General features: G+C 46.4%; 1 protein-coding gene across 1 annotated transcript in view; it reads right to left on the reverse strand.

Annotated features, from left to right (window-relative positions):
* Positions 1-26,259, reverse strand: part of UGT8 (UDP glycosyltransferase 8) — a 320,715-nt gene extending 294,456 nt beyond the window's left edge. The window contains exon 1 of the mRNA XM_086962163.1: positions 25,568-26,259. The gene's annotated coding sequence lies outside the window, so the exon portion shown is untranslated. The remainder of the gene's footprint in view (positions 1-25,567) is intronic.
* Positions 26,260-27,314: the final 1,055 nt, after the last annotated feature.

Raw genomic sequence — 27,314 nt, forward strand, 5'->3', positions numbered from 1 at the left:
AAACTCCATAAATCAAGAGACTAGTCTCTCACCAAGAAACTTCTAACTCCCAAGCACACGTATGTACATCAAATTACTTCCACTTATTCAGAACAATACATATATCATAGGTTTCGCGAAACACACATGGCGGGGGAAAACTCTGGAGCAGCGCCACTCTAGCTGGATTAATAGAAATAAATGATGAGGACCTAACACGGACTAGAAGGGAATCAGCACGGATATAGCTTTTCGCCACTTGGAACCCACGTGTGGGTTGGAAATATCACCACGCATAAAAGCACGTAACAGAGATTATTAGCCTTGAGAAAGTCGCGGAACCACTATCTGTAGCGACGAAACGCGTTGGCTGTTGTGCTGTTTGGAAGAAATCAGAATTAAAACAAGACAAGAATTTGTCTTGAAAATTGGAACTATTGACTCACTTGTTCTTTGCCTATGATATATTTATTGTTCTGAATAAGTGGAAGTAATTTGATGTACATACGTGTGCTTGGGAGTTAGAAGTTTCTAAGTCCTCATTTAGCACCTTCTGATTTACGGCAGGACTTGAATGAAGGGAGGAATGAGGAGGCTGGGGGCACATACAACTAGGGTGACCAACCATCCGTAAATTTTATGGACTGTCCGTAATTTGAACCTCACGTACATTGTCCGTGAGGATCCCTTTTACGGACGCCTTTAGTCTGTAATTTTGGCCATCACAGAGAGCAGTGCTGCTCCCCTGTGAGAAGCCTTAGCCCCTTGATGCTGGCGCCTCACACTCCTCCTAGAGCACAAGAGCAGCCCCAACCCACCCATTGTCCTTCTGTTTGCCGGCTAATTGCCACATACAGAATGGCAATGGGGCAGTCTGTGATGTGACAGCATGTGGTGGCCTCCTCCTGCCTCAGTGTACAGCAGGGCATTCTGGAGATAAAAGGTAAAACGCCCAGGCTGCAATGTTAGAAAACAGTTTACATAAAGAAGCCTGTGAAACAAGTTAAAAGGAACAGGTTATGTTCTTTCACTATTTCATCATTTTAGAACTGAAGTGTTTTCAATATTATATTCAACAAAGCAATGGTTCTGCTTTTTTATTTTTAAGCAAATAACAACCATTGACAAAGCCAATAGTCATGGCTTGTTGTTGGTGTAATGATACTTGCTGTATTATATATCTGGATGCAATGACAGAAACAACATAATACCAGTCGCGCGAAACACTGTGCTAAGCACAGATTTTTAGCATAGGTGTATTAAACCACACCCTTAATTACATCGAACACCCTATTTGAAGAGACCCTACAGTTTTTTTTACGCCACTTAAAGCCCTGGAAACAACACCATGTCACAGTCATCTCACATCCTGGCACTGTGCATCATGCATGACTCATAACTACTAGTTTTCAGATTGCCTATGTGCAGGGGCATAGTGAACCCTCACCCAGCCCACTCCTTGCTTTAGGAACTACAGCAAGGTGAAGTTCTTGATGTGCCTCTTCTGTCTGCAACTCTGCAGACAAAGGCTCAGCTCATAATGTGAAAAGGTGGGTGAGTAAATAAGTGAAGGAAAGTGTGAACGGCTGGATGGATTAGTGAAAGGATGAATGAAAGGGTGAATGGATAGATAATGAAAGAAAGGATGGATGGATGAGTGAATGTGTGGAAGTATGGATGAGAGAAAAGGTAAATAGATGGATGCATGGGTGAAAGGGTAGATGGATGGGTAAAAGTGTGGATAGGTGTGTGAAAGGACGGATGGATGAGTGAAAGGGTAGAGGATGGGCGAGTGAATGGGTGAATGGATGAGTGAAAGGATGGATGGATTGATGAATTGATCAGTGAAAGGATGGATGGATGGATAAGTTAAAGGGTGGATGTAAGGGTTGATGAGTGAGTGAAAGGGTGTAGATGGACAAAAGGATGGATAGATGAGTGAAGAAGTGAAAGGGTGGATGGATGATAGAACGGATGGATGAGTAATAGGGTCAATGGATGGATTCATGAATGGATGAGTAGATGGGTGGGTGGGTGGAAGGATGGATGGATAAGTGAAAGGGGGATGGAGAGTGAAAGGGAGGATGAATGACTAAAAAGGTGAATGGGTGGAAGAATACGTGACTGGGTGGACGATAAGTAAGTGAAAGGATGGCTGGATGGGTGAAAGGATAAATGGCTGGATAGATGAGTGAATAGATGGATGGATAGAAGAGTGGATAGATGACTGTACATATAGATGGGGTGAAAGGATGGGTGGATGAATAATGGATGGATGAGTGAAAAGGTGGATGGAGGGATGGATGAGCGAAATGTTGGATGTAAGGATACAGGGTAGATAGGTTTGCAAATGGTTGAATAGGTTTGGATATAGATGGGCACATAGATAGAAGGACAGAATGAATGGTGATAAACTGAATATTATATAAAAGAATGATTACTCCTTGTAGCACCCATTATCTTAAGTAACATTTCCTATACATTGACTTTCACGTTTATATTATTCATTGTCTCTACATAATGTGTGTGTGATGTATTTCACTCTGACACCCTGCCCCACATACTTGGGATGAGTAACACTGTAAAAGAAATTAAATACACATGAGAGACGGTCTATGCGAAGATGTGTGGCACCATTGGAGGGTGGTAGCAATGTCGGTCTGGTCAACCGGGCATAAGGTTTTCCCTGGGAGGCTTAAAAGGGGGGTGAGCGGTTTTGTTACTTGGGGCTGGCACTGCCAAGTTTCTTGTTTATCCAGTAGTTTTCAATCAACAATAAAAGCAGCCCCACTTGTATTCAGGTGTGGTTCACCATCGTCTGGTGACTAATGTACCTGCTGGAGTGAGATGCCAGTTTTGAATCGTCTAAGGTAGCAAGCAGCTGTCATACTAAAAAACCGTGAAATGCACGATTGTCTCAACCTAATATAAACTTATTTTGACTTGTACTTAAGTGGTTGTCTATTTACTTACTTATATTCTATTGCGCAAGCTCCTCTGATGCATCTGTAAAACTTACCTTTTGTCCCGAGGTTAAAACTTACCTTTTGTCCCGAGGTTTTGTCCTGAATTTTGACCTTTTGTCCTGAAATTTTGTCCTGAATTTTTACACTTGCTATCCTGAATTTGCACCCATGCCAGTTGGTCACCCTACACGCAACCCTAATTTTAAAACACACAAGGCATGGTGGAAAGAACCGTGTTCATATGTGTTAATTTCCTTGTGTTGGTATGAGCGCATCTGAAATCATGTTGGATTTGGGCCAGGCAGGGCAGGCTTAAGGCTGTGTTGGCAGAAGAAAGAGGGACACTTTTAAAAACTCCTGTGAGCAGACAGGCACAAACGGCCCTGTTTGTCTCCGCTCAGGGTTCCCGAATTTATTATTCAAAATACAGTGGCGTGAACTGTAGGTCCGACTGCTAGTATAAAACTGCTTCTGTGCCTTGTACACAGGAGCAATGTTTTGGAGAGTAAGGGGCTTGTCCAAGGATGTTGCTATCAGGGATTAAGTGAAGTTTCACATCGCCAATGAGCATGTTTGTACTCATGTATGAATTGATATCTATTCCTATGCCAATGTACATGTATATGTGTGCATGAATGCATTTACAATCATAATTTATGTAGCACAAACTTAAGGTAAGCAAAAGTAAACTGCACAAGCAAATATTGCCTATTTTTCCTAACAACTCAAACCAAAAAAAACTTGGGTAAAAGACATTGGGGCATATTACCAAGCAATAGCGATAATTATCGCTATTGCTTGGTTAGAGACAAAAATTTACCGCTGAGCTGCGGCGACTTTTATCGCAGATAAACCTTGGTATTACCAAGGTTTATCGCAAATGCGATAAAAATCGGCCGCAATGCATGAATATCGCTGAAAAGTCAGCGATATTCATGCATTACCGAGCTAATGCTCTTAGCCATGTTATCCACCTCCCATTGGATAACATGGCTAAGAACTGCTCAGGGCAGGTGTTAGCTCAAATATCTCCAAAAGTTGGTAATAGTAGATAGCGATGTTAGCGACTGCTTTCAGTCGCTAACCTCTTGGCACGCCTACTTTGCATGTCATTAGTGATAAATATCACTGACATGCAAAGTGGGGCCCAAGATGGTCGCTATGCGACAGCTAGGTAATAGGGAGATAATTTTATCTTCGCTTTCTTGGCTTTTAAAGCCAAAAAAGCAGAGATAAACCCCCTTGATAATATGCCCCCTTGTCATTTATGTCAATAGCTCAAAATCTCACAAATGCGAGACCTATTGTATTGCAAATGCTTGATAATGTACTGTTCCAGCCTGTCTGATGGTCCGGTTAGGGAAGTACCTTTAAAAGATCAAATAAAATACCCCGGAAGCACGGATAATAGGAAAGGAGTGCCCCCTTAGCACATCACAGCCGCTGTGTCCTTTCGGGGGAAAAAAAGAGAAAAAAATTATAAACGAGGAGTAAGCCGGGGAGCAGGAAGGAGAAACTGGACGGGGGATGACTGGAGAGCAATAATCAGCGGCTTGAGCAGTGCGGCAGCAGTGTGCAGCTGCTGCGCCCTCACACATGTGACATTGGGAGGGGGGAATACATATTAAAAAAAATACATATAAAAACATTCCAAGCAAAGAGTCGAAAGGGGTAGGGAAGGAACAGAAACTTTGAGAAGGACAGTATTATTGAAGGAATAAGGTGCTCTGAAAAGTATGGAAAAGCTATTTTCATTAAATGGTAATGTACTTCATGTGTGCATTATAGGGATATAAAAGTTACTTTCTACCACGATTCAACAAAAACAAATGGAAAGGCAAACATAAAATAAAATAAGCACACTATAGAGAGGGGGAAAACACATGTATAACCTATGAATGACGAAAGGAGAAGAAAACAGTTGTTTGCTGACTGCAAGAAGTGGAAGGATATAACACATCCACTCAGAAACCCTATAACACAGCTTTACTCCAGGGGAGGGACAAGAAGAATAAGATGAAGTAAAGCCAATAAATTAGAAGCTAGCAAATGAGATGGAGAAAAAAGCTAACCAGTGATAAGCAATGGCTGACCTAAAGTCCACTAGAAATATTTGCAATAAGCACAAAAGGTATTTTGAAATCAGACAGCCAAAGCTCTCTGTAGGCATGACCTGAAAAGCACTTGCAATTTACTACGTGACGGTTCATTCTATTTCAGAAGCAACTGTTGCTCAATTAAATAAAGCTGAATATGTATTTAAGGAAGTTGCACTCATGTGAAATGTTTAATTATGCATTAATTATGCAGCAACCATAGGTTGTTAATGACCTGGGGCTCATTCTCACACATTGTAGCTATCACAATTAATATGAACAGAGTTTACGTAATGAAAATATTAACCACTTAGATGTTTACATTGATCGCACCAAAAAACATTGAGTGGATGTCCAGTTATTTGTGGGGTTGCCAGGTGCAAAGAAGGACACATATAATTGATTGGTATTTCTGCACTAAACCGCAGGTGTAAATCAATAAAAAACAATGTTATCAACGAGTAGCCTGAGTCCGCCTTACCAGAACTTGAACATGTGACCTTCAGGGGACCCACAGATCTCTACAGCAAATTATTAAATAAAATGAGCTATCTTATCAGCGTAATGGACGAGGGAATTTCAATAAACCAATTCACTGACTTTACAGCTCAATGGGAAACCAAATCCTCAAAAATATGCTATTGTGTTTAAGGTTTCACAAATCTTAAAAATGCTTTGCACCATTACTTCCAGAAAAAAGTTGGTAGCACTAGTGTGTGCCCAGATCCAGCAAGAAGAACTTTAACACTGTTAAGCCTACTTTGGCAATGGTTTTGTGCAATTGTATAAGTATTTGGATAATTTAATTAGCCGCCTCCCGTGCAGGTAAGAGTGGTGGGTGGTGGGGCCGGGTGGGGGAGGGGGAGGGGGATTAAGGATTTCGACAGACAACGATGTGGGAAAATTAAATATTTCTTTATTTTTCCCTCCTGGTCGCCTGTTGGGCCACTCCTTAATTTAATATTGTCAGGTCCAAGAGACTTAAATGCTGGTTTGGAATTTGTATATCAACACCAGAAAGGAGAGGAAGGCCTTGGACGCTGCAGAAGTCATATCAGGTCTGCAGTAGTCTACTAAGAAAGGAAGACAGATGAAAGACTTAACTGAAGATCGCCACCTTCTTTTGATAATGGAGAGGATCAACGCATCACTAAGGAAGAACACCTATGGTAAGGTAAAGCAGCCCTTCTTCCAGAGGCTTACAGGTTTCTATACCATAAAGACTCCATGGGAGTGGGCAAAGCTTGCAATGGGCCGCCCCAAAACAGTGGGCTTACTACCACACACTTCCGAAGAACTAGTAATCAAGTGGGAGTAGAGAAGAACAAGTGCTTTAGGGCACGTGACATGCTGCTCCAAACTGGAACCAAAGGTTTGTGGTCAGCCCAGTGGATATTGTAGCTTATTGGGATTTGTGTTGTGATCTTAAAGAAACCAATCCATCCATAACCCTCGGATGTGCCTATTCCGTGGAGACCCAAGCATACATACTTACCGGCCCCCGCATCCTGCTGTTGCCAATGGTGGGAAATAATGTCAGCCAACAATAACTGGTATTAGTGGTGGTCGTTGTTGGCCGCAGTTTATTAATAATCAAAGACATATTAATAACACAAACTGGTTTTAAGCAATCTTCCATTTTGCGAACAGTAATCATCAATCATACATGTCAGATTACAAATTATGACACCATCTTGTGATAACAGGTGTCAGTCTTTTCGAAAATGGGACTTGTACACAAACCAGTTTGTTGCCAGTCTATTGGTGCTCCAGTGGTTGGTTGCCCACGCCTTCTGCGTGTTGCGGAGGGGAGCTTACATGTCGGGAGTTAGGTCCCCAGCTCGCTACCATTTGCGCCCTGCCGTCCTTCCGGGTCTGGGCCGCGAGTGCCGTCTCCTCCTGTTACTCCCCTCCTTTATGCCGCCACGTCACCCTGCCGTGCGGCATTCAAAAGTGAGTGGCCATCCTCTTACACACCGCCCGCCGGTGTGTTTTCTTAGCCAACCAGTGTAGGATTTCCGCTAACGCCCCTTCCCTTATCCAGCACTGCGACTTTGCTGTTCCTTAGGTGTGGGTGGGTGGGCTTCAGTCGTTGTTGCTGTCGCGCCGTTCTCCCAGCTCCTCGAAGGCGTTGTGCTTCTGCTGGGAGGGCGGCGGCGCTTAAATCCTCTTGAGCCCTCCATGAAGGCCTCAGGTGCGTCCCCCTGATTGGGGGGGTTCAAATAATGCCAGGTTGACCATTGGGCGCCCTTTGGGGGCGCCCAGGTCAAAAGGTCACTTCCGGTCGGGTGGCTGGTGCGCACCCCGCTTCCGCTGGTTCCTGGGCGCATCAAGGCGCCCAGAACCAGTTTACCCCACTGGTGGCACCACGAGGATTATGGCGCCGCCCTTCAAGCCTCCCCCCCCCTACGGGGGGTGCGGCGGCCTCTGCAATAACCCTCGGATGTGCCTATTCCGTGGAGACCCAAGCATACATACTTACCGGCCCCCGCATCCTGCTGTTGCCAATGGTGGGAAATAATGTCAGCCAACAATAACTGGTATTAGTGGTGGTCGTTGTTGGCCGCAGTTTATTAATAACCAAAGACATATTAATAACACAAACTGGTTTTAAGCAATCTTCCATTTTGCGAACAGTAATCATCAATCATACATGTCAGATTACAAATTATGACACCATCTTGTGATAACAGGTGTGAGTCTTTTTGTGCCCTCCTTAGTTTGAAAATGGGACTTGTACACAAACCAGTTTGTTGCCAGTCTATTGGTGCTCCAGTGGTTGGTTGCCCACGCCTTCTGCCTGTTGCGGAGGGGAGCTTACCTGTCGGGAGTTAGGTCCCCAGCTCGCTACCATTTGCGCCCTGCCGTCCGGCCGGGTCTGGGCCGCGAGTGCCGTCTCCTCCTGTTACTCCCCTCCTTTATGCCGCCACGTGACCCTGCCGTGCGGCATTCAAAAGTGAGTGGCCATCCTCTTACACACCGCCCGCCGGTGTGTTTTCTTAGCCAACCAGTGTAGGATTTCCGCCACGCCGCAGGGAGGCTCACGTCTTACTGCGGCTCCCCCCTGCACCTGGTTCGTGGCTCCCACCTTTTTCCACCTTATTTTTTATTTTTTATTTTTTTAATTGCAACCTGCGAGTGTCATTGCACCCCACAAGTTATCCCAGAACACCTTCATCCCCTTTTTGGAGAGGTGCACCCCGTCTTGCCCATAAAGTTCCGGGCGGCCCGGGTGGATGAGGCCGTGCCGGATTGATTCCAGGCCATTGGCGTAGCAAAACTTGTGCATCGCGATATTTAATTTCCTCCTTGCGTTATCGACGGCCTTGTTGGAATCAGCACCTTTCCAATGTTTCCTGCTGATCATTTCGGACCAGACTACCGTTGTGGGGCCCAGCCACGCTGCTGCTTTGGTGAGATCCTTTTGGATGGCCTGCCCGACTGCTTTTCGCCCTAGCCGGGTCAGGTCGTTGCCCCCAAGGTGGATGATCAGGACGTCGGGCAGCCAGGCCGAATCTGTCATAAGGCCGTCCAGCGTCGGCAGTAGCTGCTCCCATCTCATACCTGGCTGCCCTATCCAGCGGATGTACGTTGATTTGGGCCTGCTTGTGCTGTGACCCAATTGCCTCCACCAAGACTCCATTCGGGACACGAAGGAATGTCCCACCACCCAGACCAGCCGCGGGCGTCCCCCTGTCGAGAGAAAGCATTCTGTTAAGGTGGCCTTCTGCGCACCGGGTGTGGTTGCGGGGGGCTATCACCCTGCCGTGCGGCATCCCAAAGTGACTACCTCCCCTTCTCCCCCCTTGGGCTTTTCTTTTTTTTTTTTTTTATACGAGGTGAGGGCGTATGTACGACTTGTACGCCCTGGAGCGCCATCTGCCCACCGCCTGGATCCTGCCCTCTGGCATGCCATGCTGCACTGCCGAGGTCGCTGCGCCGATCCTGAATGAGTGAGAGGCAAACGATGCCGCACGATACCCGGCTTTACCAAGGCCTTGGCGCATTATGGCCGTAAACTGGAACTTACTCAGGTTCCTTCCATCCTTATGTATAAAGAGGGGGCCCTCGCCAGCCGGGCGAGCCCCCATGTACTTAAATAGCCAGCATACTGCGCAGAGCCCAGCCTCTGGGATGCAATGGAGACGTATCGTCGTCCCCCTCCTTGCCCTGTCTGTCTTGGACTGTCTCAGTGTTAATTCCACAGCCTTCACCATTGGTTTGATGTCCCTCGCCTGCAGGCATTGCTGCGCTGGGCCCGATTTGTTGGGAGCTACTAATTCGCTGATTCGGAATGCTCCGAAGAAGGCCGTGGTGAATGCCGCCCTAAATAATAGCAGCTCGTATTTATCTGATATTATGCCTGCGAGGGCTCCTAGGAGCTGCCCCAGCTTGGCAAAATCGATGGGACGCCTGTTGTCCTTCTTTTTCCCTTCAACCCTTCTCCAACCTTTTAAGGCTGTCTTTAGATAGGCCGAGGTAGTGGGGTCCTCGCCTGTGTAAAGCCTGGCAAAGTGGGCGATGGCGGACAAGTGCGCCTGGGCCCACGATCTCGTTTTCTTCGAGTTGAATGCCCATTGTACAAATTTCTCGACTGCTGTGCGAGTTTCTGCCCTGTCTTCCAGCGATTTTATGCCCCCAACTCTCATTACCGTGCTCGCGTAGGTCCTGTATCTTCTGTTTGCCTCTGCGGTAAGTGAGTGCCCTATTAGCAAGGACAAGTCTACTCCCCCAGGTCCCAAAGGCACAGTGGAAAGGGGGTCATCTCCCTGTCCGCCCCGGGTACCAGTTCTCTGAACCGCTTCATTTGGGACCGGGAAAGTGCATCTGCTGCCATGTTCTCTGACCCTGGCACGTGGCGTGCCTTCAGCTCCAGATTCCCCTCCAGCTGTAATTTAATTAACCGCCGCATTAGCCTCAACATATCAGGGCATCTCGCTGCGCCTCTGTTAATGGCCTGCACTACTCCCATGTTATCTGACCAACGCGTGAGTTTCAGGTTTTTTATATTTTCCTTCCAGATGGTCAGTGCCACAATTTCGGGAACAGCTCGAGAAACGTGATGTTCCTAGTGAGCCCCTGCGCATGACACTTGTTCGGCCACTGGCTGGCGCACCAACTGTTTCCCAGGACCGCGCCGAACCCCAGGCTTCCGGCTGCGTCCGTGTAAAGAGCTATCTGTTCGGCCGTCACCCACCCCTCTCTCCAAATCCGCACCCCATTGAAATCCTGTAGGAACTCGTCCCACACCTGCAGGTCCTGTTTCACGCCTGCACTCAGCCGGATGTGGTGGTGTTTGTGGGTGACGCCGGCCGTTAGCCCTGTTAGGCGCCTAGAAAATACCCTGGCGGGAGGGATTACCCGAGCCGCGAAGTTAAGTCTACCTATTACTCCTTGGATATCCCTCAGGGTGGCTTTCTTCCGACCCTGTAGCTTCGACACTTCTTAGCTAAATTCCTTTACTTTGTCTGGAGGCAGCCTGGCCGTTCCTGCTATAGAATCCAATTCTATGCCCAGAAACGTGAGTCTCGTGGTCGGGCCTGTCATTTTCTCCTTTGCGAGGGGGACCCCTAGAGACCTGGCTAATTCCTCGAAGGCTGCCAGTGTACTAGCGCACACCGAGGATCCTGCCGGGCCTGTGAACAGGAAATCGTCTTGGCAGTGCAGTTTTCCACCTTCCTGGTGCCGGTCGTGAAGCGCCCATTTAAAGAAAGTGGCGAACTGCTCAAAATAGGCGCATGATATCGCGCAGCCCATGGGCATGGCCTTGTCAATAAACACATCCTCCCCCCATTGGAAACCCAGTAGGTGAAAACTGGAGGGGTGGACCGGCAATAGTTGGAACGCTGATTCAATATCCGCTTTCGCCATGAGGGATCCTATGCCTGACGCCTTCACCAGCTCAATTGCGTCGTCGACTGACGCGTAGCCCACTGAGCAAGCTTCGGGGTCAATACCGTCGTTCACGGAGGAACCTTCTGGAAATGATAGGTGGTGTATCAGCCTGAATTGCCCTTTTTCTTTCTTGGGGACCACGCCCAGCGGGGAGACGACTATGCCTTCGTGCAACTCCTTTGGGAGGGGGCCCTCGACTCTACCCAGATTTAATTCTTTCTCTATCTTAGCGCTAACAACCTCGGGGTGTTGCCTTGCTGACTTCAAGTTGCTCGCCCCAGCTAAGGGGAGTGGGCCCTGGAATGGGATAACAAAGCCTTCCTCAAAGCCATCCACCAGTAACCTGGCATCTGCTCTGTTCGGATATTTGTTCGCCAATCTGCGCATCTGTTGTGTAATAATGGGGGATCTGGCCAGCTGGCACTTACGAATGTCCACCAGATCCCCTCCTCTCCCTGCGTTGGGCCTAACGCTTCTTGCTCTTCTCTTTCTTTTCCCCTTTTGACAAGCGCTTGGAACCTTTGCATGCAACGGTTGCGTGCCTGCCCCCGCAGCTAGCGCCTGCGTGTTGGAACTTACAAGAAGAGCCCCATGAGCAATCCCCCGCCTCCTATCTCCAACAGATCGCCTTAGTTGCGGTTGGGGAGTAAGATCTCCCGGTTACCGCCTCTGATATGTAATATTCTTCCCCTTTTGGTACGAGCTCCGAAAGGGCTGGTCGCTTTTGCCCGCCCAGGCCCTAACCTCTTTGGCTGTAAGCATCTTGTGGATGAACCCCGAGACATCTTCCTCATTCCACTCCATTTCGGGATGCCTCTGCATTTTTAATCTAAACCCTTTATCGTACTCTAACCAGGCATCCCCAGGGAACTGCCTCTGTGCTAGGTGGATGTTGGCCTCGTACAGCCACAAATCAGCAGCTCAATGGGGGAACCTTTCCACTATAATGCATGCCATGATTCTGAATGCATCTAACCAATTGTCGAAGGTGCGCTCCTTTCTGGCCCCGCGCCTTTCTCTCCTGTCTTCATCCTTCCTGTCGCACGTGGTTAGATCGAGCCCCTCTAGCTGTATTTCCAGTAGTGAAAATATGTCTATGAATTCCTTGCGCCATATCCTCTCTTTAACCGCAAGGGGGATGAGACATGCTAAGCCGGTGGCTTTCGTAGTCAGGGACGCCGGAGCAGGGGATGGCCTGATGTAAGGATCGTTGACTAGCCCGCCCGGAGGTGGGCTTCCCGACATGGGGCCGTAACCCCACCCGGGTAGCGGGGAAATTTGTTCACCTTGGGCGGACAAGCCTACCTGCTCTTGCACTCCTGTCTGTCGGGTCCACCCCGGGTCGACCATATGCCAAGTCAGACCTGCCGCTCCTTCTGCGCGCTGTTCCCTAGGCCCTGCTAATACTTGCCCTGTGCCATTAAGTAACCCCGGCGCCAGCGATTTCAAGCATTCTTTTACGATGTTGCTAATATGCTCACCCTTTTTCTTTTTGCCGGTCGTCTCACCCTGGTCGCCGCCCTCCGGTCTCGACGGAAGAGGTTTCTGACGTACTTTCCTCGGAGGGTTCCTCTTGGATGTTCTTTTCATCGGCGTGCTTTTGGGCTTCTTGGGTGCGGAAGGCCCTGGTTCTTCCTCTGCCTGGTCCACTGGTCTGTTCTCCTTCCCTTTACCCAAGTGAGGGTGGTGCCAGTCGTCACCGTGGATGGCCGATAATTCGCGGATCTTCTTCAGTACCTCTGCCATCTCGTCTGGCTGGCCTTCCGACATGTCGTGAGCCTCTGCGCACTTTTGTGTGGCTTCTTGGTTTCTCGCGTCTGTGTCAGGCCGTCGGCTGGGGCACAGCCAAATGCGTGTGCTCACCCCGGGCTCTGAGCTTGCTGCCGCTTTACCTGATGCGATCTGGCGCCTTCGAAACCTTCGTGCTAATTTTTTTTGCTTCGGGGGAGCTGGCACGGCGCGCCGTACTCCACGAGGTGTCCTCGGCGACGATGACCTGGATCTCCGACAGGGCCTCGCCTTCTTCAGCTTCGTCCTCCGCCGCGTCGACTCCTTCCCTTCAGTCGTTGTTGCTGTCGCGCCGTTCTCCCAGCTCCTCGAAGGCGTTGTGCTTCTGCTGGGAGGGCGGCGGCGCTTAAATCCTCTTGAGCCCTCCATGAAGGCCTCAGGTGCGTCCCCCTGACTGGGGGGTTCAAATAACGCCAGGTTGACCATTGGGCGCCCTTTGGGGGCGCCCAGGTCAAAAGGTCACTTCCGGTCGGGTGGCTGGTGCGCACCCCGCTTCCGTTGGTTCCTGGGCGCATCAAGGCGCCCAGAACCAGTTTACCCCACTGGTGGCACCACGAGGATTATGGCGCCGGCCTTCAAGCCTCCCCCCCCCTACGGGGGGGTGCGGCGGCCTCTGCAAGTTTCTTTGTGGTAGAGCTAATTATTTTAGGATAAGTGTGATCATCGTTATGTATTATAATTGTATTTATTAGTGGATGGAAAAACACAGGGTTAGTGGATTCATAAATTGTTAATTAGTATTCAAATTATTATTGTTGTTGTTGTTGCTATTGTTAGCATATAGAGTATTGTGTGGCCGCAGAAAACATTGATGTATAGGCAACACATGTTGGGCATTAGCCACAAAACACTTGAGTATGATCACATACCTAGGACATGCAGACAAACAGCAGTTCAGTGGACAGTTGGTATAAAACACCTCTGGATGAATATAACACCTACCTGCCTTAGACATACTTTGGTGGATCACTCACACACCAACATTGAATGCAGGTGAGATTGCTTTCATTTTTGACTGACATACAATTCTACAGGAGGAGATTACAGTGACTTTATAGTTAGATATGGTAATAAATTCTTACCTTGCTTAACAAAAATATAGGAAACATTGATGCTATAGTTTTGGATAAAAACTCATGTTTAAAAAAAAAGCATACTCAAATTCATCATTCATAGTTTTCTCCGCTAACTAAAACCTATGTTCCTGCCATGCACTGCTTATGACCTCAAGTATTACATCACTCATGATATCGTAAAGTGCATTGTTGATGTCATTAGTAATGATGTCCACAGAATGCATTGCCCCACATTTTGCAGGTGAGAATTGTGTGATACCAAGGCTCTTAGAAACTAAATACAGAAAAGCAATGAAAAACGACAGTGAAACATTATAGAGAAGAAGTGGTTCATGAAGTGCCAATGTAAAGTCTCTGTCAATCTTAAACTCGTTGATATCACTATTGTCAATATCGGTTTCTGCAACCTATGATTCTATGCATTGGTTCTAGTGATAGAAGTCACTGTCGATTCTATTTGTGGACCTTTTTAGTGAACAACGGACCTCTGATATTTCTATAAAGTCTTCTGTAATCATTGCTTCCTGTGTAAAAAAAAAAGTGCCACTGACCAAGGTGTTCATGGAAGGCAACTTCAACCTGAACCACCCACTACGCCTGTAAACACTGCCAAATACATTATCTCTGTTGCTTCCTAACCATCCCTCTCTAACATATGTGTCGATTTGGTCTATTCTGTGTTACCAAAGCTCTAAATTATAACTTTGATTTTAATGTATATTGATATTTTAAACACTCTGCTGCTTTACAGTGCTTAAAAGTTTGAAAGACAGCGCCATTATGTTGTGGACTGTCAGCAATAGGTGCCTGTGCCGAGCACAAGTAAACACCAGCACAAATTAATACTGAAGAGACTAATACAGAATGGGGCTTTTTAACAAGCCCCTTGCGCCGCCAGTTGCCATGTTTTCCCATGTTAAAAGTGATGCACCAGCAGCGCAAGGGGATTGTAAAGAAGCCCCCATGAGTTATAACACTACACTGTCATTTATCCATTTTGGTAGCATAACACATTTTTCTGTAGTTTTTTTCTTATTGCTTCCAGTTACCTATTTGCAACATCTTCTGTTTTATAGCGGAATTAGTGTGCTCCAATACCTTTAACCTGATAAAGCTAAAGGAAACACAAACAAAATATATTTCCTTTTAATGAGTGGGCGCACTCAGGGTGGGGCCCTCATGGAGAGCAGGCAGTAGCGGTAGGGTGGTGGGAGTAGCTACCGGGTGGTGACGTGGGGAGGGGGAGGGGCAGGGTGGGGGGTAGTAATCTATGGATTACAGGTAAGTAAACATATAAATAAATAAAATGAATTTCGTTGCGTGCACTGCATAGCATTTGGGGAGACAGTGCACGCAACAAAATTCAATTAATTTATTTATATGTGTACTTACCTGTAATTTTCCGTAATCCATAGATTACTACCCCCCACCCTGCCACTCCCCCTCCCCACGTCACCGCTCGGCAGCTACTCCCACCACCAACCGCTACTAAGAGCATGGACAGCGAAAAGCCCATCCTTAGTAAAATAGATAAGATCTGGGCCCTCGCCCAACCTGTCCGCCCCAGGTCTGTTTTCAAAGCAACAGAATTTACAGCTATCACGCCATGTGAATGAGCATAAAGAGTTCCAAAGGTTGATCTGTATCACTTTCAGGATACAACAGCAGACAATACATTCCTAGGCAAGTTTTTATTGACAACCAGAAGTCAGCTCACCAGGGGAAAAATAATTTTTTCTGACCAAGCATAATCTGCTTTCTTCCATCGTGACAGTAAAATGTCAATGTTAAGGTTCCTCAGTTGTTATAGATGAAGAAAATCACAAAAGAAAAACTTTGGTAAATGCAGGGATTGGACATATTTTAAGAGTTTAGCATCTCAAAACGTTTTGGTCATCTCTTGCATTATCTATAAGGTCTGTCAACGTGGAGTGAAAAGAAATAGGTGTGTGTGTGTGTCTGTGTAAAAAAAAAGCAAAGGTCAAAGTGACGTTATAGTTAGGTGAAAATGTCAGTGGCAATGTAACATTTTAAACTAAAAAAGTCATTGAAATTCAGCAGTTATAGTTGTCTTTGGTAACTATAACTTGTGCACTAATGTAAAAAGTAACTATAAATCATTCCTCAGGCACTGTGTTCTCAAGATGTAAAAAATGTGTCCGTAATGTTATCTATGATGCTATAGAATGTACGACCCGAGATGTGAAAAACCAAAATTCAACAAAACAAATTTACACAAAATAAATTATGCTATAGAATATGTCATTAGCGATGTAAAATGTGGGGTAATTAAGGCATACGTTATCATTGCTAGATATAACTATAACTGGTGTGTTTCATTTCTTTTTTGGTTTAAAATCTTACCTTGCCACTGATATTTTCACCTCACTATAATGTCACTGTTGGAAATTGGCCCTCTATGAAGGGTCACCTCAAATGTTTTGCCTTCCTCCTCCTCTTTTTGCAGAAACCTTTTGTTGGCCTGTGGACTCTGAGCACTATATCCCTGCTGACCAGTGCTAAGCTGCATGTGCTTCTTGCCTGAATGACGGGTAATTTGTGTATACATGATTGGCATATTTAATTTACCTATAAGTCTCTTGTAAAGTGGTATACCATATACCAAGGGCCTGTAAATTAAAGGCTACTAGTGGACCTGCAGCACTGATTGTACCTCCTACACAAATAGCCTTTCAAACATGTTCCAGGCATGCCATGGCAGAGCCTGTGTGTGTAGTTTACTGCCACTTAGACTTGGCATTTAAAACCACTTGCCAAGCCTTAAACGCCCATTTTATTACACATATGTCACCCCTAAGGTAGACCCCGGGTAGCGGTATTGGCAGGCGCTGTGTAAGTAAAATGTAGGACATGTACTGGTAGGTTTTGCATGTCCTAGTAGTGACACACAGCTCCATTTGCTTTTCACTTCTGTGAGGCCTACTTATCTAGTAGTAGCCACTTCATGTTTCATATCTTTTGAATGGTAATGATAAATTCTCCTTACTAGTAATGTTAGATTTACCATTACTGTTTTAGAAATGGCACTTTTAGAAATTGGACATTTCTCTGCACTTACTACTCTGTGTGTCTAGCAGCCGGTCTTCAATGCACGTCTGGGGGGGGGGGGGTGACAGCTAAACCTATTATCTCCGCTAGGCAACCACCAACACAGAAAGGATAGGTGTGCCTCCTTACCCATCTACATGCATTTGTATTCTGATGGCTTTGCCTGGGCAGGATGGAATGGAGGGGCTAACACTTTATTGAATAGGTAATGCCCTATCCCCACACAAAGGGCTGATTTAGCCCCCATAGATGGCCTGGCAGACAGGCTGGATTGAAATGAGAACTTGTGCACTTCAAAGAGGTGCTTTGAAGTCACCCCCCATCAAAGGCACTTTTGGGTATACGTAGTGGGGCTCTGACCCCCTAAAATCAGACACTACAGGACGTATAACTGAAGCTCTGCTGGAAGAACTGCTGGGCTGCTTAAAGGACTTAACTGAACTGCTAATATGAAAGGCATGCTTTTCTGTCTGGCGCCCTATTGCCTGTTTCTCTCTGACTTCGCTGAAGGAGAGCTGAACTCTGCCTGCTCTCCAAGTGTGCTCCAAGGGCGTGTTGGCTTGCCTCCTGTTGTTTGAGACTCAGGGATATCAAAGTCTCCACCACTGCTCCTGTGCCTGGCTCACTGGAAGTGGCCCAGCTACTTTCAACACAGACTTTGATGCATCTAATGTCTGCGTGTAGGAGAACCAGCGCATTGACCCAGTTGCTGGAGTAAAATTGGTGCATCGCATAGGAACCAGTGCTTTGCCTCTCGAGATCGACTCATCAGATATCGTATTGTCGCCACAGCAGTATGGGAGAGGTTGACGCATCTCCTTGACTCCATGGAGAAATCCGGTGCATAGCTCGACACCTCTCAACTTTGGCACCCGTTTGTGGAACTGACGCATCACCATCAGCGCATGGAGAAAATTGACTAATCCTCGACTTGTGGGACCCTCATCGATGCATCTAACGATGCATCTCGCTGTTGCGACCCGGAAAGGTACTTTGTTCACCGAGCCCTACATGGGTCCTTTAGCCGGCTGGTGCTCCATCGCGGTCGCCCCGAACTTTGATTTTGCCCTGGTCCAACGTGACCTCAAGTAACCCCTAAAGCTCTTTTTGCTTCTAAGTACCATTTTTTGCTAATTCTTTTGAAATTCAATATCTCAACTTCTATATATTGGATTTGTGTTGTTTTGATCTTGTTTTGTTCAGACCATAATAATATATTTTCCTAAACCTGTGTGGAGTCTTTTGTGGTGTATCCATTGAGTTACTGTGTGTGTGTGTGTGTGTGTGTGTTGCACAAGTATTTTACACATTGCCTCTTTAGATAAGCCTGACTGCTCTGTGCCAAGCTACCAGAAGGTGCTTAGCTTACCCTGACTAGAGTGGTGATTGCTGCCTGGCCAGGGTACATACCTCAGCCAACCAGGTATTCCATTTCTAACAGTCACTCTAACCTTTGCATTTTTTCTGTGAATTTCAAGTTTTTTTAACATAATGTCATATTTTATTACTATATGTAAAGCCAACGCCCCTACAGGCACAACATTTGGATTGTGGCTGGTCCCGCATCCAACCCCTCACAGGCAAGCAACCCACAGCCCTGATGGCCTTCAGCTGTGTGAAGTGTGGGGTTGGCTGCAGGACCTGGTCTGTGGTCAGGCCCTCTGTCCAACCCATCATCCACTGTGCATGGCTTTTGGCTGTGTGCAGCCTTGGGTTGACCTCAGGATCTAGCAGGTTGCCAGGCCCTACATCCAACCCCTTTGCAGTAACCAACCCCACGCAGCGTACAGCCTTCTGGCATTTGAATGGTCTTGCTGGTTATGGCTGCATTCGGGCAGACATACTGACTTTGACAAAGAGTGACTACACCAAAATATAAAAAGTGAGCCTATTGGCTTTCTCAAGGGGTGAGTAAATCAATATATAATGAAGATCTATCATATTTCCCAAAAAATAACCAATATTTTTATTCTGTTTATTTCAATAATTTCACACAATGCAATGGTTATTAATAGTCATTATTATTAAAATGTTTAATAAACGTTGTTGTTTTTTTAAACATGCCTGTGAGTCTTATTTTTTTAACACAATTTTTAATATTGATTTTGGTGGGCAGAAAAATTTTACAAGAAAAACTCGGAGACATGATGTTTTTGTAAATAAAAAAAATCAACATGTCTCTGAATGTTTCTTTGAATGTTTTTCAGCCCACAAAATGCAATCATAAAAACAACCATAAGAAGGCCTTTCACTTGACATGAAAAGAACACAGTTCCAGGATTTCAAGAGAGGAGTGTTTTAAAAAAATAAGTTATCATATAGTTAAGCCTTTCGAAAGATGCACTGTGGTACAGCAAACTCAGTCTTTGTGCTAAGTCAAATTCCACCTTCAGATTATCCAAGACTGAAACTACCATTTGATCAGTAGTTCTTATAAGATGATATGCTTTCTTCGGACCCTCTCGGAAGACGCCACAAAAGACTGGAGTTGCATTTGCACACAGAAGAAGACGAGGCCAGAACAAGATCCAAGTCAAGAATGATTTGAGCAAAGATATTTCATTATATGTCAAGTAGTAATTTGATTGTAACAGATTTTGATAAGTAGCCATTGCAGGAAGTGCAGGGTGAGTGCCTTGAACTGGTCTTGTAGGGTTTCTTAATCCACTATTCACTTCCAGGAGTGACGTTATGGGTAATATAATAACGCAAATGCCATAAAACTCACAGAATATACAAATGGCAACTGTTATGTTGCCTACCTAGCCTTCAAGTAGTCTAGCTTAAGAATTGTCTGCCACTCATGGGTTTCTCTAACACAAAAGTATAAACAGTGCTCAAAACGCCACAGAACATGGTGCTTCAAGAGACATTCTGACATATTTCCAAAGTCTGTGCCTCCCTCTAAAGAGTTTCAACTTGTTGGCTCACAGAACTCCTTATGGCAAAACTGGATCTGGCCACGAGAACATGCTTTGTTCCGTGTATCTATCAATGGACCGGTGGTGAATAGAATTTGGGAACTCCATGGTACACTCATCTGGGATTCAATATTTAAATAGTCATGGTTGCCTAGTGATAGTAACTTCTGTAAGGAGGTGGTGTTATTGATGCAAGCACTAAAATGGGTTAATGGTGAAAAAAACATGCCTGTCTAGTCAAGAGCAAGGAGTATTGTAGCGTGCATGCCTGATGTTTCAGCGTCTAAGTAAATGTATGAAAAGTTTTAGGAAAGTAATAGGTCAATTCACACACAGATGAGGCATTCCGGCCATGCAAAGGCATTCCCTCATCAACCAGTGCGCCACTGACTCACAACACCCAGTGCTGAACATGAGCCTGTGATGTTGATACACATCACTGTGTGCCTCTTGCATGACTCGATCCTGGGCTCTGTTGATGCACATCATTCTGTGCTCTTACCTCACATCCAAAACATGTAACAACCTCCCACAACACATCAGAGCCTCTTCCTCGCTACTTGAGTTTTGCAAGAAGCTGAAGACCTGGCTCTTCAAATAATTCTGCAGGGACCACAAACCTGTTCAAGCGCCAGGATACACTTGCAGGTGAATAGTGAGCTTAACAAACTGACATAACATAAACACTAGTAAATGTTCTGTGGCAAATATGACAGTGAAGTACACATATTTTTTATATCTGTTGTGCGTATAATTGGTGGTAGTTGGAGCAGAATTATTGGTACGCCTGACCAACATCAAGGTTTGACCATTGACCCTTACATCTTGACTCTGCCACCAAGTTGCCCATTGGGGAAGTTAGGCAGATGAGTACACTGACATCAGTCACATGGTCCCCTTCCACATACTTTAACTCCTTATATGCTTCGAACGGCCCCCGTCCATCCAACATCACGGTGGGCGTGTGCGTTGGACGGCCGGGGAATTTGCCTGCACCGCTGGGGAATTCCAGCCGTGCCCAAGGGGTTAAACTTGGTAAGAGATCCTGTGGTTTGCAATGGGTATTGGAATGCAGGGACTAATGAATCTTCAAAACCCAAGTTCATATCTACAAATGTATTGTTGAGAATAGTCGGCTTTTGAAAGAGTTGTGGGCGTATTAAATGCAGTCACATTCTTTCTAATCAACGGTACAGACTGTCTGGGCATAGAATGAGTTAAAGGAACAATATAACCTTGTTTTTGGCTATCATTGAAGCTTGACATTGCATACATTATTTCTAAATGAATTCAATGATAAACATTGAAAAAGTCCATTTATTTGCCTTTTGTTAAGTACATGTACAGAGAGAGATACAACATACAAATAATCCAGCATGCATAAAGTGCCCACAGGCGCACAGATCAACACACCCAGGTACATCTTTTCACAAAATCTAACAGATTTACAGACAATTTATACATGCATAACAACACATATGCATGCTTCAGTGCACACAGACCATCAATTACACATCACTCTGTACAGCAGTAGGCGCAGAACGATGTGCATCAGCAGAGCACAGGATTGTGTCATGCAGGGGGCACATGGTGATGCGTATCAGCAGCGGAGGTACATGTTCAGCAGGGTAGCTTAGGATGAAATGCATTAGGGAAGTCCTAGTGATTCACCTCAGGAGAGCCGCTCAATGATGTGCCTCAGGGGAGCACAAGGGGATGTACCGCATCTGTATATCAGGAGGTGCATATTTATGAGAAGGTTGTGTCACCTTTGCACCATGCAGTGTGGTACATGCGTGACAAAACCTCCAAGTCAGATTTTTTAAGCCACTTTGTGTGGCTTTGAGTGGCTCCAACAATCTGGAGAAAGACAATGCAGTGCGAATCGCTGTGTTTTGTTACTCTGCCCTGGGAAGACGTTCCATGGGCTATTGAGTGGGTGTTCCCACGTAACTCCCACAGTTTTGGCACATTCCTAAAATGACAAGATTTGTAAACCTGGGAATGCGCCTAAACAATATGCCTCCCCAGGAGACTTGTAACGAGGAGAAATATATTTTTTTTCTCCTTGTTACGTCTTCTCTCTATGTGTGCTGCATTCTGCATAGATAAACCTCTGCAAGGGTGTTGGTGCTAGGCTGCCCATTGTGTGCCAGTACAGTGGAGGGGAGTGGGGGGGGGGGAATCAGGAATGTCCTGTATGCCGTATAAATGTCACATTCCTGACCTTTCTCAGTGGCACAGTGCCACGCAGCAAGATGACTTTCTGTGCTTCACCGCACGACTTTTTCATAAATGTGCCTCTTAGTGTTCTAGACTCAATTACATATATCTGAGTATGAACTGGGGTGGCAAAGTGAGCTAAAGAACGATGATGGATTCAACCCAGATCTGTGACTGGGGGTGAGTGTCTGGAAAGATTAAGCACCCCATCCATCATCTCCTTGTGTTTGCTACGAGTTGTGCACTGGGTGTCGTGAGTCGATGGAGCACTGGTAGATGGTGGAATGCCTTTGCAAGCCCAGGATTCCTAAATTTTGTGTGTGAATTGGCCTGTTCCTTTCCTAGTACTTTTCATACATGTACTTAGACATTGAAATATCAGGCATGCACGCAGCACTACTCACGTCAGTACCGACTCACACGTTACCCTTTAATGCACCGGTCTATGAAATATTATAGCACCAGAATCCTTAGGGCTTCAACTGGCTATGCTGACACAAGCCTGCATATATCACATAGGCTCTTGAAAAGGTGAAAAAAATGAGGGACTTGGTGAGGGAAAAGAGGATGGAAGACAGCACTAACACATGTGAATCAAGGGATTGACTGTCTCAAACCCCGCTCCCTGCCCCTTCGGTATAATTGCCTCCTTTTTACAAAGACCACACCCCAAGCCTCCTATGCCTTGAACCTTGAGTCATGACCACACAATTCGCCCTCCTTCTCCTCCATGCATGCTGGGCAAGATGATTAATAACTAGTGCTTTTTCATGCATCCATTCATCCAGCCATATCAGATGATTTGTCCACTGTTTGCAGAGCTCATACTATCATTCTCCTTCTAAATGTATCTTGCATGGCAACCTTTTAGTTTATTTATTTCTTCATGCTGTTTTTAAATGTGGGGATTCAGATTCTTCTTGCATCACTTACTTCCTGGTTAGCTGGAGATCTGTGCGAATGTTGGGACAGGATACATGGTATGGTATGTGTTGAGCTTTTATCTTCTGTGAAGGTCAAACTCAGTGGCGGGCATCACAGGTAAACACCGTAGGGTGGTGGGGTAAGGCAGGCTGGGGTGGGAAGGGGGAGTCGACAGATTACAGGTATAGTTGAATAAACAATACCTATTCCGTCGGCTTTCCCCCTGCCACGCACTGCCACGCCCCACTGCGCTTACCTGTGCCGGCCGCCACAGGTCAAACTAAGTAGAGTCGGGCTATGAGCTTCAGGGGGAAGGGGAGGGGAGGGGACAGTGCTAGTCACAGTGGTTGGACAGGCTGATGAATGACTCAAAGATTAGGCTTGTTTGGGCTTTTTCAGTCAGGCATTAGCTATCTTTAGATTTTACTAAAATATATCTATAATATAGTAACGCATTGTGGCTTTCAACTATCTCCCTTCATCCATTGGTCTTTTGATAAGTCATTCACATTTTTCATCTGCCCACTACAGCAAGGGGTAGTGGTTCAGCCCACTTCAGCCATTGGCTAACTTCACTGTGCGAGACGGTGTTTCACCCTTTCCCAAGGTGCGCATTCATACACAAAGTAGCTTCATTCAGTGGCAGGGACTAATGTCTACATTTTGAAACCAAAACAATATTTCTACTTCTAGACATTTTTTTTTTAGATTGAGAAGGGTCCGACAGCTTCCCCAACACGAAAGGTTGACCATAACGAAAGAAAACAAGCATTGAAAAGGTCAAAAGGCTGACTGCCAGTGCCAGACCTATAGGCTTTGCCAACGCTTGTTTCTTGAAAGCTGCCAGGTTCGGGAGATGTTTAAGATGTGGGTCGGAAAGTTTTACTGTTGAGCCACGAGCACGCACATTGATAAGAAAAGCTCTGCTAAAAACATCAACCGTCTAAGAGGCTGTCCAAAATTCATAATGCTGTTGAAATGTCCCTATATGTAGCATTATTCGTCGTCTATTTGTTTAATTGTGGCACACATACAGAGCTAGCAAGGAGCAGACAGTTATCCACAATGTTGTTTCTTGCGCAGTGATATTGTATTTTTTCATTTTTTGCTTTGAACATTCACAACAGATTTTAACACATTTCACTGGTCTCTATTTTGCACCGTATTACAATATTCGAGTGTGTGCCACAGCGCCCCATTTCCTCGTGCGATGACTGTTGACCTTCAGCGGCCATCATTAAATATTCGTATTACTTTGTTTACGTACCAGGTCTTCATAGACAAAATAAAAGTATGTTTTAATTCGGCAAAACGTCACTGACTACTGCAGAAATAAACAGTGCGAAATAGTACGTGCATTTAGAATGTAATAAAGTAATAAACGGCGCTTCTCGACCAATGAGCGCTCTGTGGCAGTTTGTGTAATCTGGACCCAGGTGACACGGAGGACGGGCAACGGGTTCATCGGTGGCAAATGGGACAAAGCAGGTGCGTACAGGATCACCACACAATGGAAAAGAGAGGTTGGGGGTAGGGAGAAGACACGTCTGTCTATAAGCGAATGGAGAAGAGGTGCGCATTGAAGAGTAGTCCTGGCTCAGGACTTAAAGGCAAGCCTGTGAGTTGAAATAGTGGAGCGGGATGAGGAAGGCTGTACCTTCCACAAGGGCGAGGAGAAGGTCACACACACACCAGTGTTAGCAAACCTGTGCTGAGCTCTGGATGGAGATAGGCAACGCACTAAAGGCTCGAGCCTGACTCTAGCTGAGCTCGAGGTCCTCTTGGGCCCTCGGCCAACCACGAGCTGAGCCTTCATGTGACTTCTGCCAGCCACCCACGCTGGCCTCGGTTCTCCCCGTTAATCTGCTGACTCGCCCGCCTCTACCTCTGCAGCGGTTTTCTTTACAGGTGTTGCCCAGAAACGCGGAGCCCAAGAGGGAGGAACCCTGCTAGACGGCCCTGGAGCGCATTTACAGCTCCCGTGCCTTTGATAAAACCAGACCATGCGCTCTGCACTTTCCTCACGCGACACATTGCCATAAAATTTCAAACCCATTATTAAATTGTGGAAAAAGTCTTGTAAATCCCAGAGTAGGCGGTGAGAGAAGTGGAAGTGAGGACATAAAACCGTGCTGAACAAAGCGGGAATTTGTTCGACCTCACAGCTCTGGAAAGGGCAACCTTCTGTCCCGGTGCCCTTTCCTCCGCGCGCGGGAGGCAATGACAGACCCGAGCAGTGGCTGGGAGGCGGAAAGGGGATGATGAGAGGCGAGAAGGTATTGGGTATGTGGATGCCAACTCACCTCAGACAGATTCAAATGAAAGGTCTAAAGCTGATCCGTTGAGCCGAGGGGTCAGGCGGTATACCGCCGGGGTCAGGGTCCCCTGAGTTCTCACCTGTGGACGAGACGTAAGCAGGGTACACACCTGCCCAACCACGCATCTGCCACTCTACGCGGTTCCCTTCAGGTTCATTGTATGGCAAACTTGTCACCATTCTATCAGCTAGTCCAGAGCCTATGTATGGATGAATTAGGGAGCGTGTACCATGCTCTGGAAAAATCCAGAAATTACCAAAAAAGCGTCTGTAAGCACATCTTCCCGTCTCTCCCTGAAGCGCATATGCTCACCTCGTCTCTTCAGCAATGCACCTGCTCCACCAGCGCCGCTGTCGCACCTCACAGCGCTGTCCAGGGCAAAGCCCTAACTCCTGGGCGCGCAGACGTATGTCCGTGCCCTTCCTCTGCCTCACCAGCCAGCCAGTCGTATCAACTTTTCTTAACACCAAACTTTGTGTGATCTCGACGTTCTAGCTCCTCAGCAGTGTCCAAGCCGACCACTTAGAAATGAGTAATGTAAACCCCTCCAACTTAAAAACGATATATGATGCGCAGTGGATGGACTCGGAGACCCTGCTTCTCGTTGGCCACTGGCCCGTCGGCACGCGAGGTGGAGGGCTCCCTCGAAGCGCTAGCGGCTGTTGCAGGGTTCCCGGTTTCACTCATGGGTACTTGCCCCCTCCCCGCGGGATCAGATCGGCGCTAAGGGCGAAGTGCGGCGGTCCCTGTGGATGAACGCGCAGCCACCGCCCCACTGCTCCTCCCGGCAGGTGTCAGCCCGGACAGCGGAGGGAGGGCGCTGTCTGCACAGGGGTGGGCGGGGAAGGAAGGGCTGCGCGGAGAGAGGGAGGGCAGCGCAAACAGAGTGAGGACAGGGGTCGACGGCACAGGGGACATCGCGAAGAGCGCGCTCAGACGCGCAGAGGACGGGGACCCCTGCGCGCAGCCAGGACCAGCGCCTCGACGAGTTCTAAGAGAACCCTTTCGGATGTTCGGACCCTGCTTTTAATTAATTTAGTTAAAAAAAACATTCCATCAGCTGCAGTTCAACATCCGCCTGTTTTCATAATAGAAAAGAGGGGGCATACGGACTCAGAGCTTCTAGCCCCGTGGTGCTAAAGGTATGGCTGGTTTAAATACTGTGCGTCAAAATCAGCCCCCGACTCAAATTATGGGTCGAGCACCATTGAACAGTTTTGCTGCTGTTTTCAGAGGTTGAAAGCGACGAAAACCTCTCCAGCAAGGACAACTCCGTCTCTACTGTGCTGTCATCGTTCGTCCCCTCAGGAGAATGCCATCCTGTCCACCGCATGCCCCCTTCGTGTGCCGCTCATCGAACCTCTCTTTCGAGGTTGGACTTCTCTTATGCACCACGCATGGAACTCTGTGCTGCGCCTGACTTATAAGCAGAGCCACTGAAATGATGCCACTTTGAGGCGTTTTCCGCATAATTATGGATTTATCGCAGTTGCCACATAAACCATCTGCTGCTGCATAATCGTCAGAGTGTAACCTTGTGCACCATGCAATTAATGTGGTATATGTATACATATGCAAAGATACTGTAGCATTTGTTCAGTTCAGCTCAGATAAACTTTATTTTGGCGGTAAGCCATAAAAGCACAAACAGAAAATATACAAAGAACTTCAAAATTCACTTTCACGCAAATGTAGAAATAGTTATGTATTCAATTTTGGGAAGACTACAGATAATAGCCAGGAATAGGGGAACATGACATTTGTACAGGTACTCGGGGCAAGACATCATAATATAGAGAAACAAGGATTCTACTCGAACACAGGGCAAATATACACATTAAAAATATATAAGAACTTGTCAATAAATAGAGGTTAAAATCCAGTAATAACAATTTAAAAAGCTAAAAATGCCTAGGTAGCAGTTGCAAATTTACACATGGGAAAAAATAGATTTTTTAGAATAGCAGCATACGCAATTAGTTGGCACTCTTAGCTAGTTACGGAGCTCTGGCTATTAATAATTATGTTCTTTAATGATACACTTCAGCGCTTTTTTTAG

Source organism: Lissotriton vulgaris, chromosome 3_1 (assembly GCF_964263255.1).
Source record: "Lissotriton vulgaris chromosome 3_1, aLisVul1.2, whole genome shotgun sequence".
Taxonomy (NCBI): Eukaryota; Metazoa; Chordata; class Amphibia; order Caudata; family Salamandridae; genus Lissotriton; species Lissotriton vulgaris.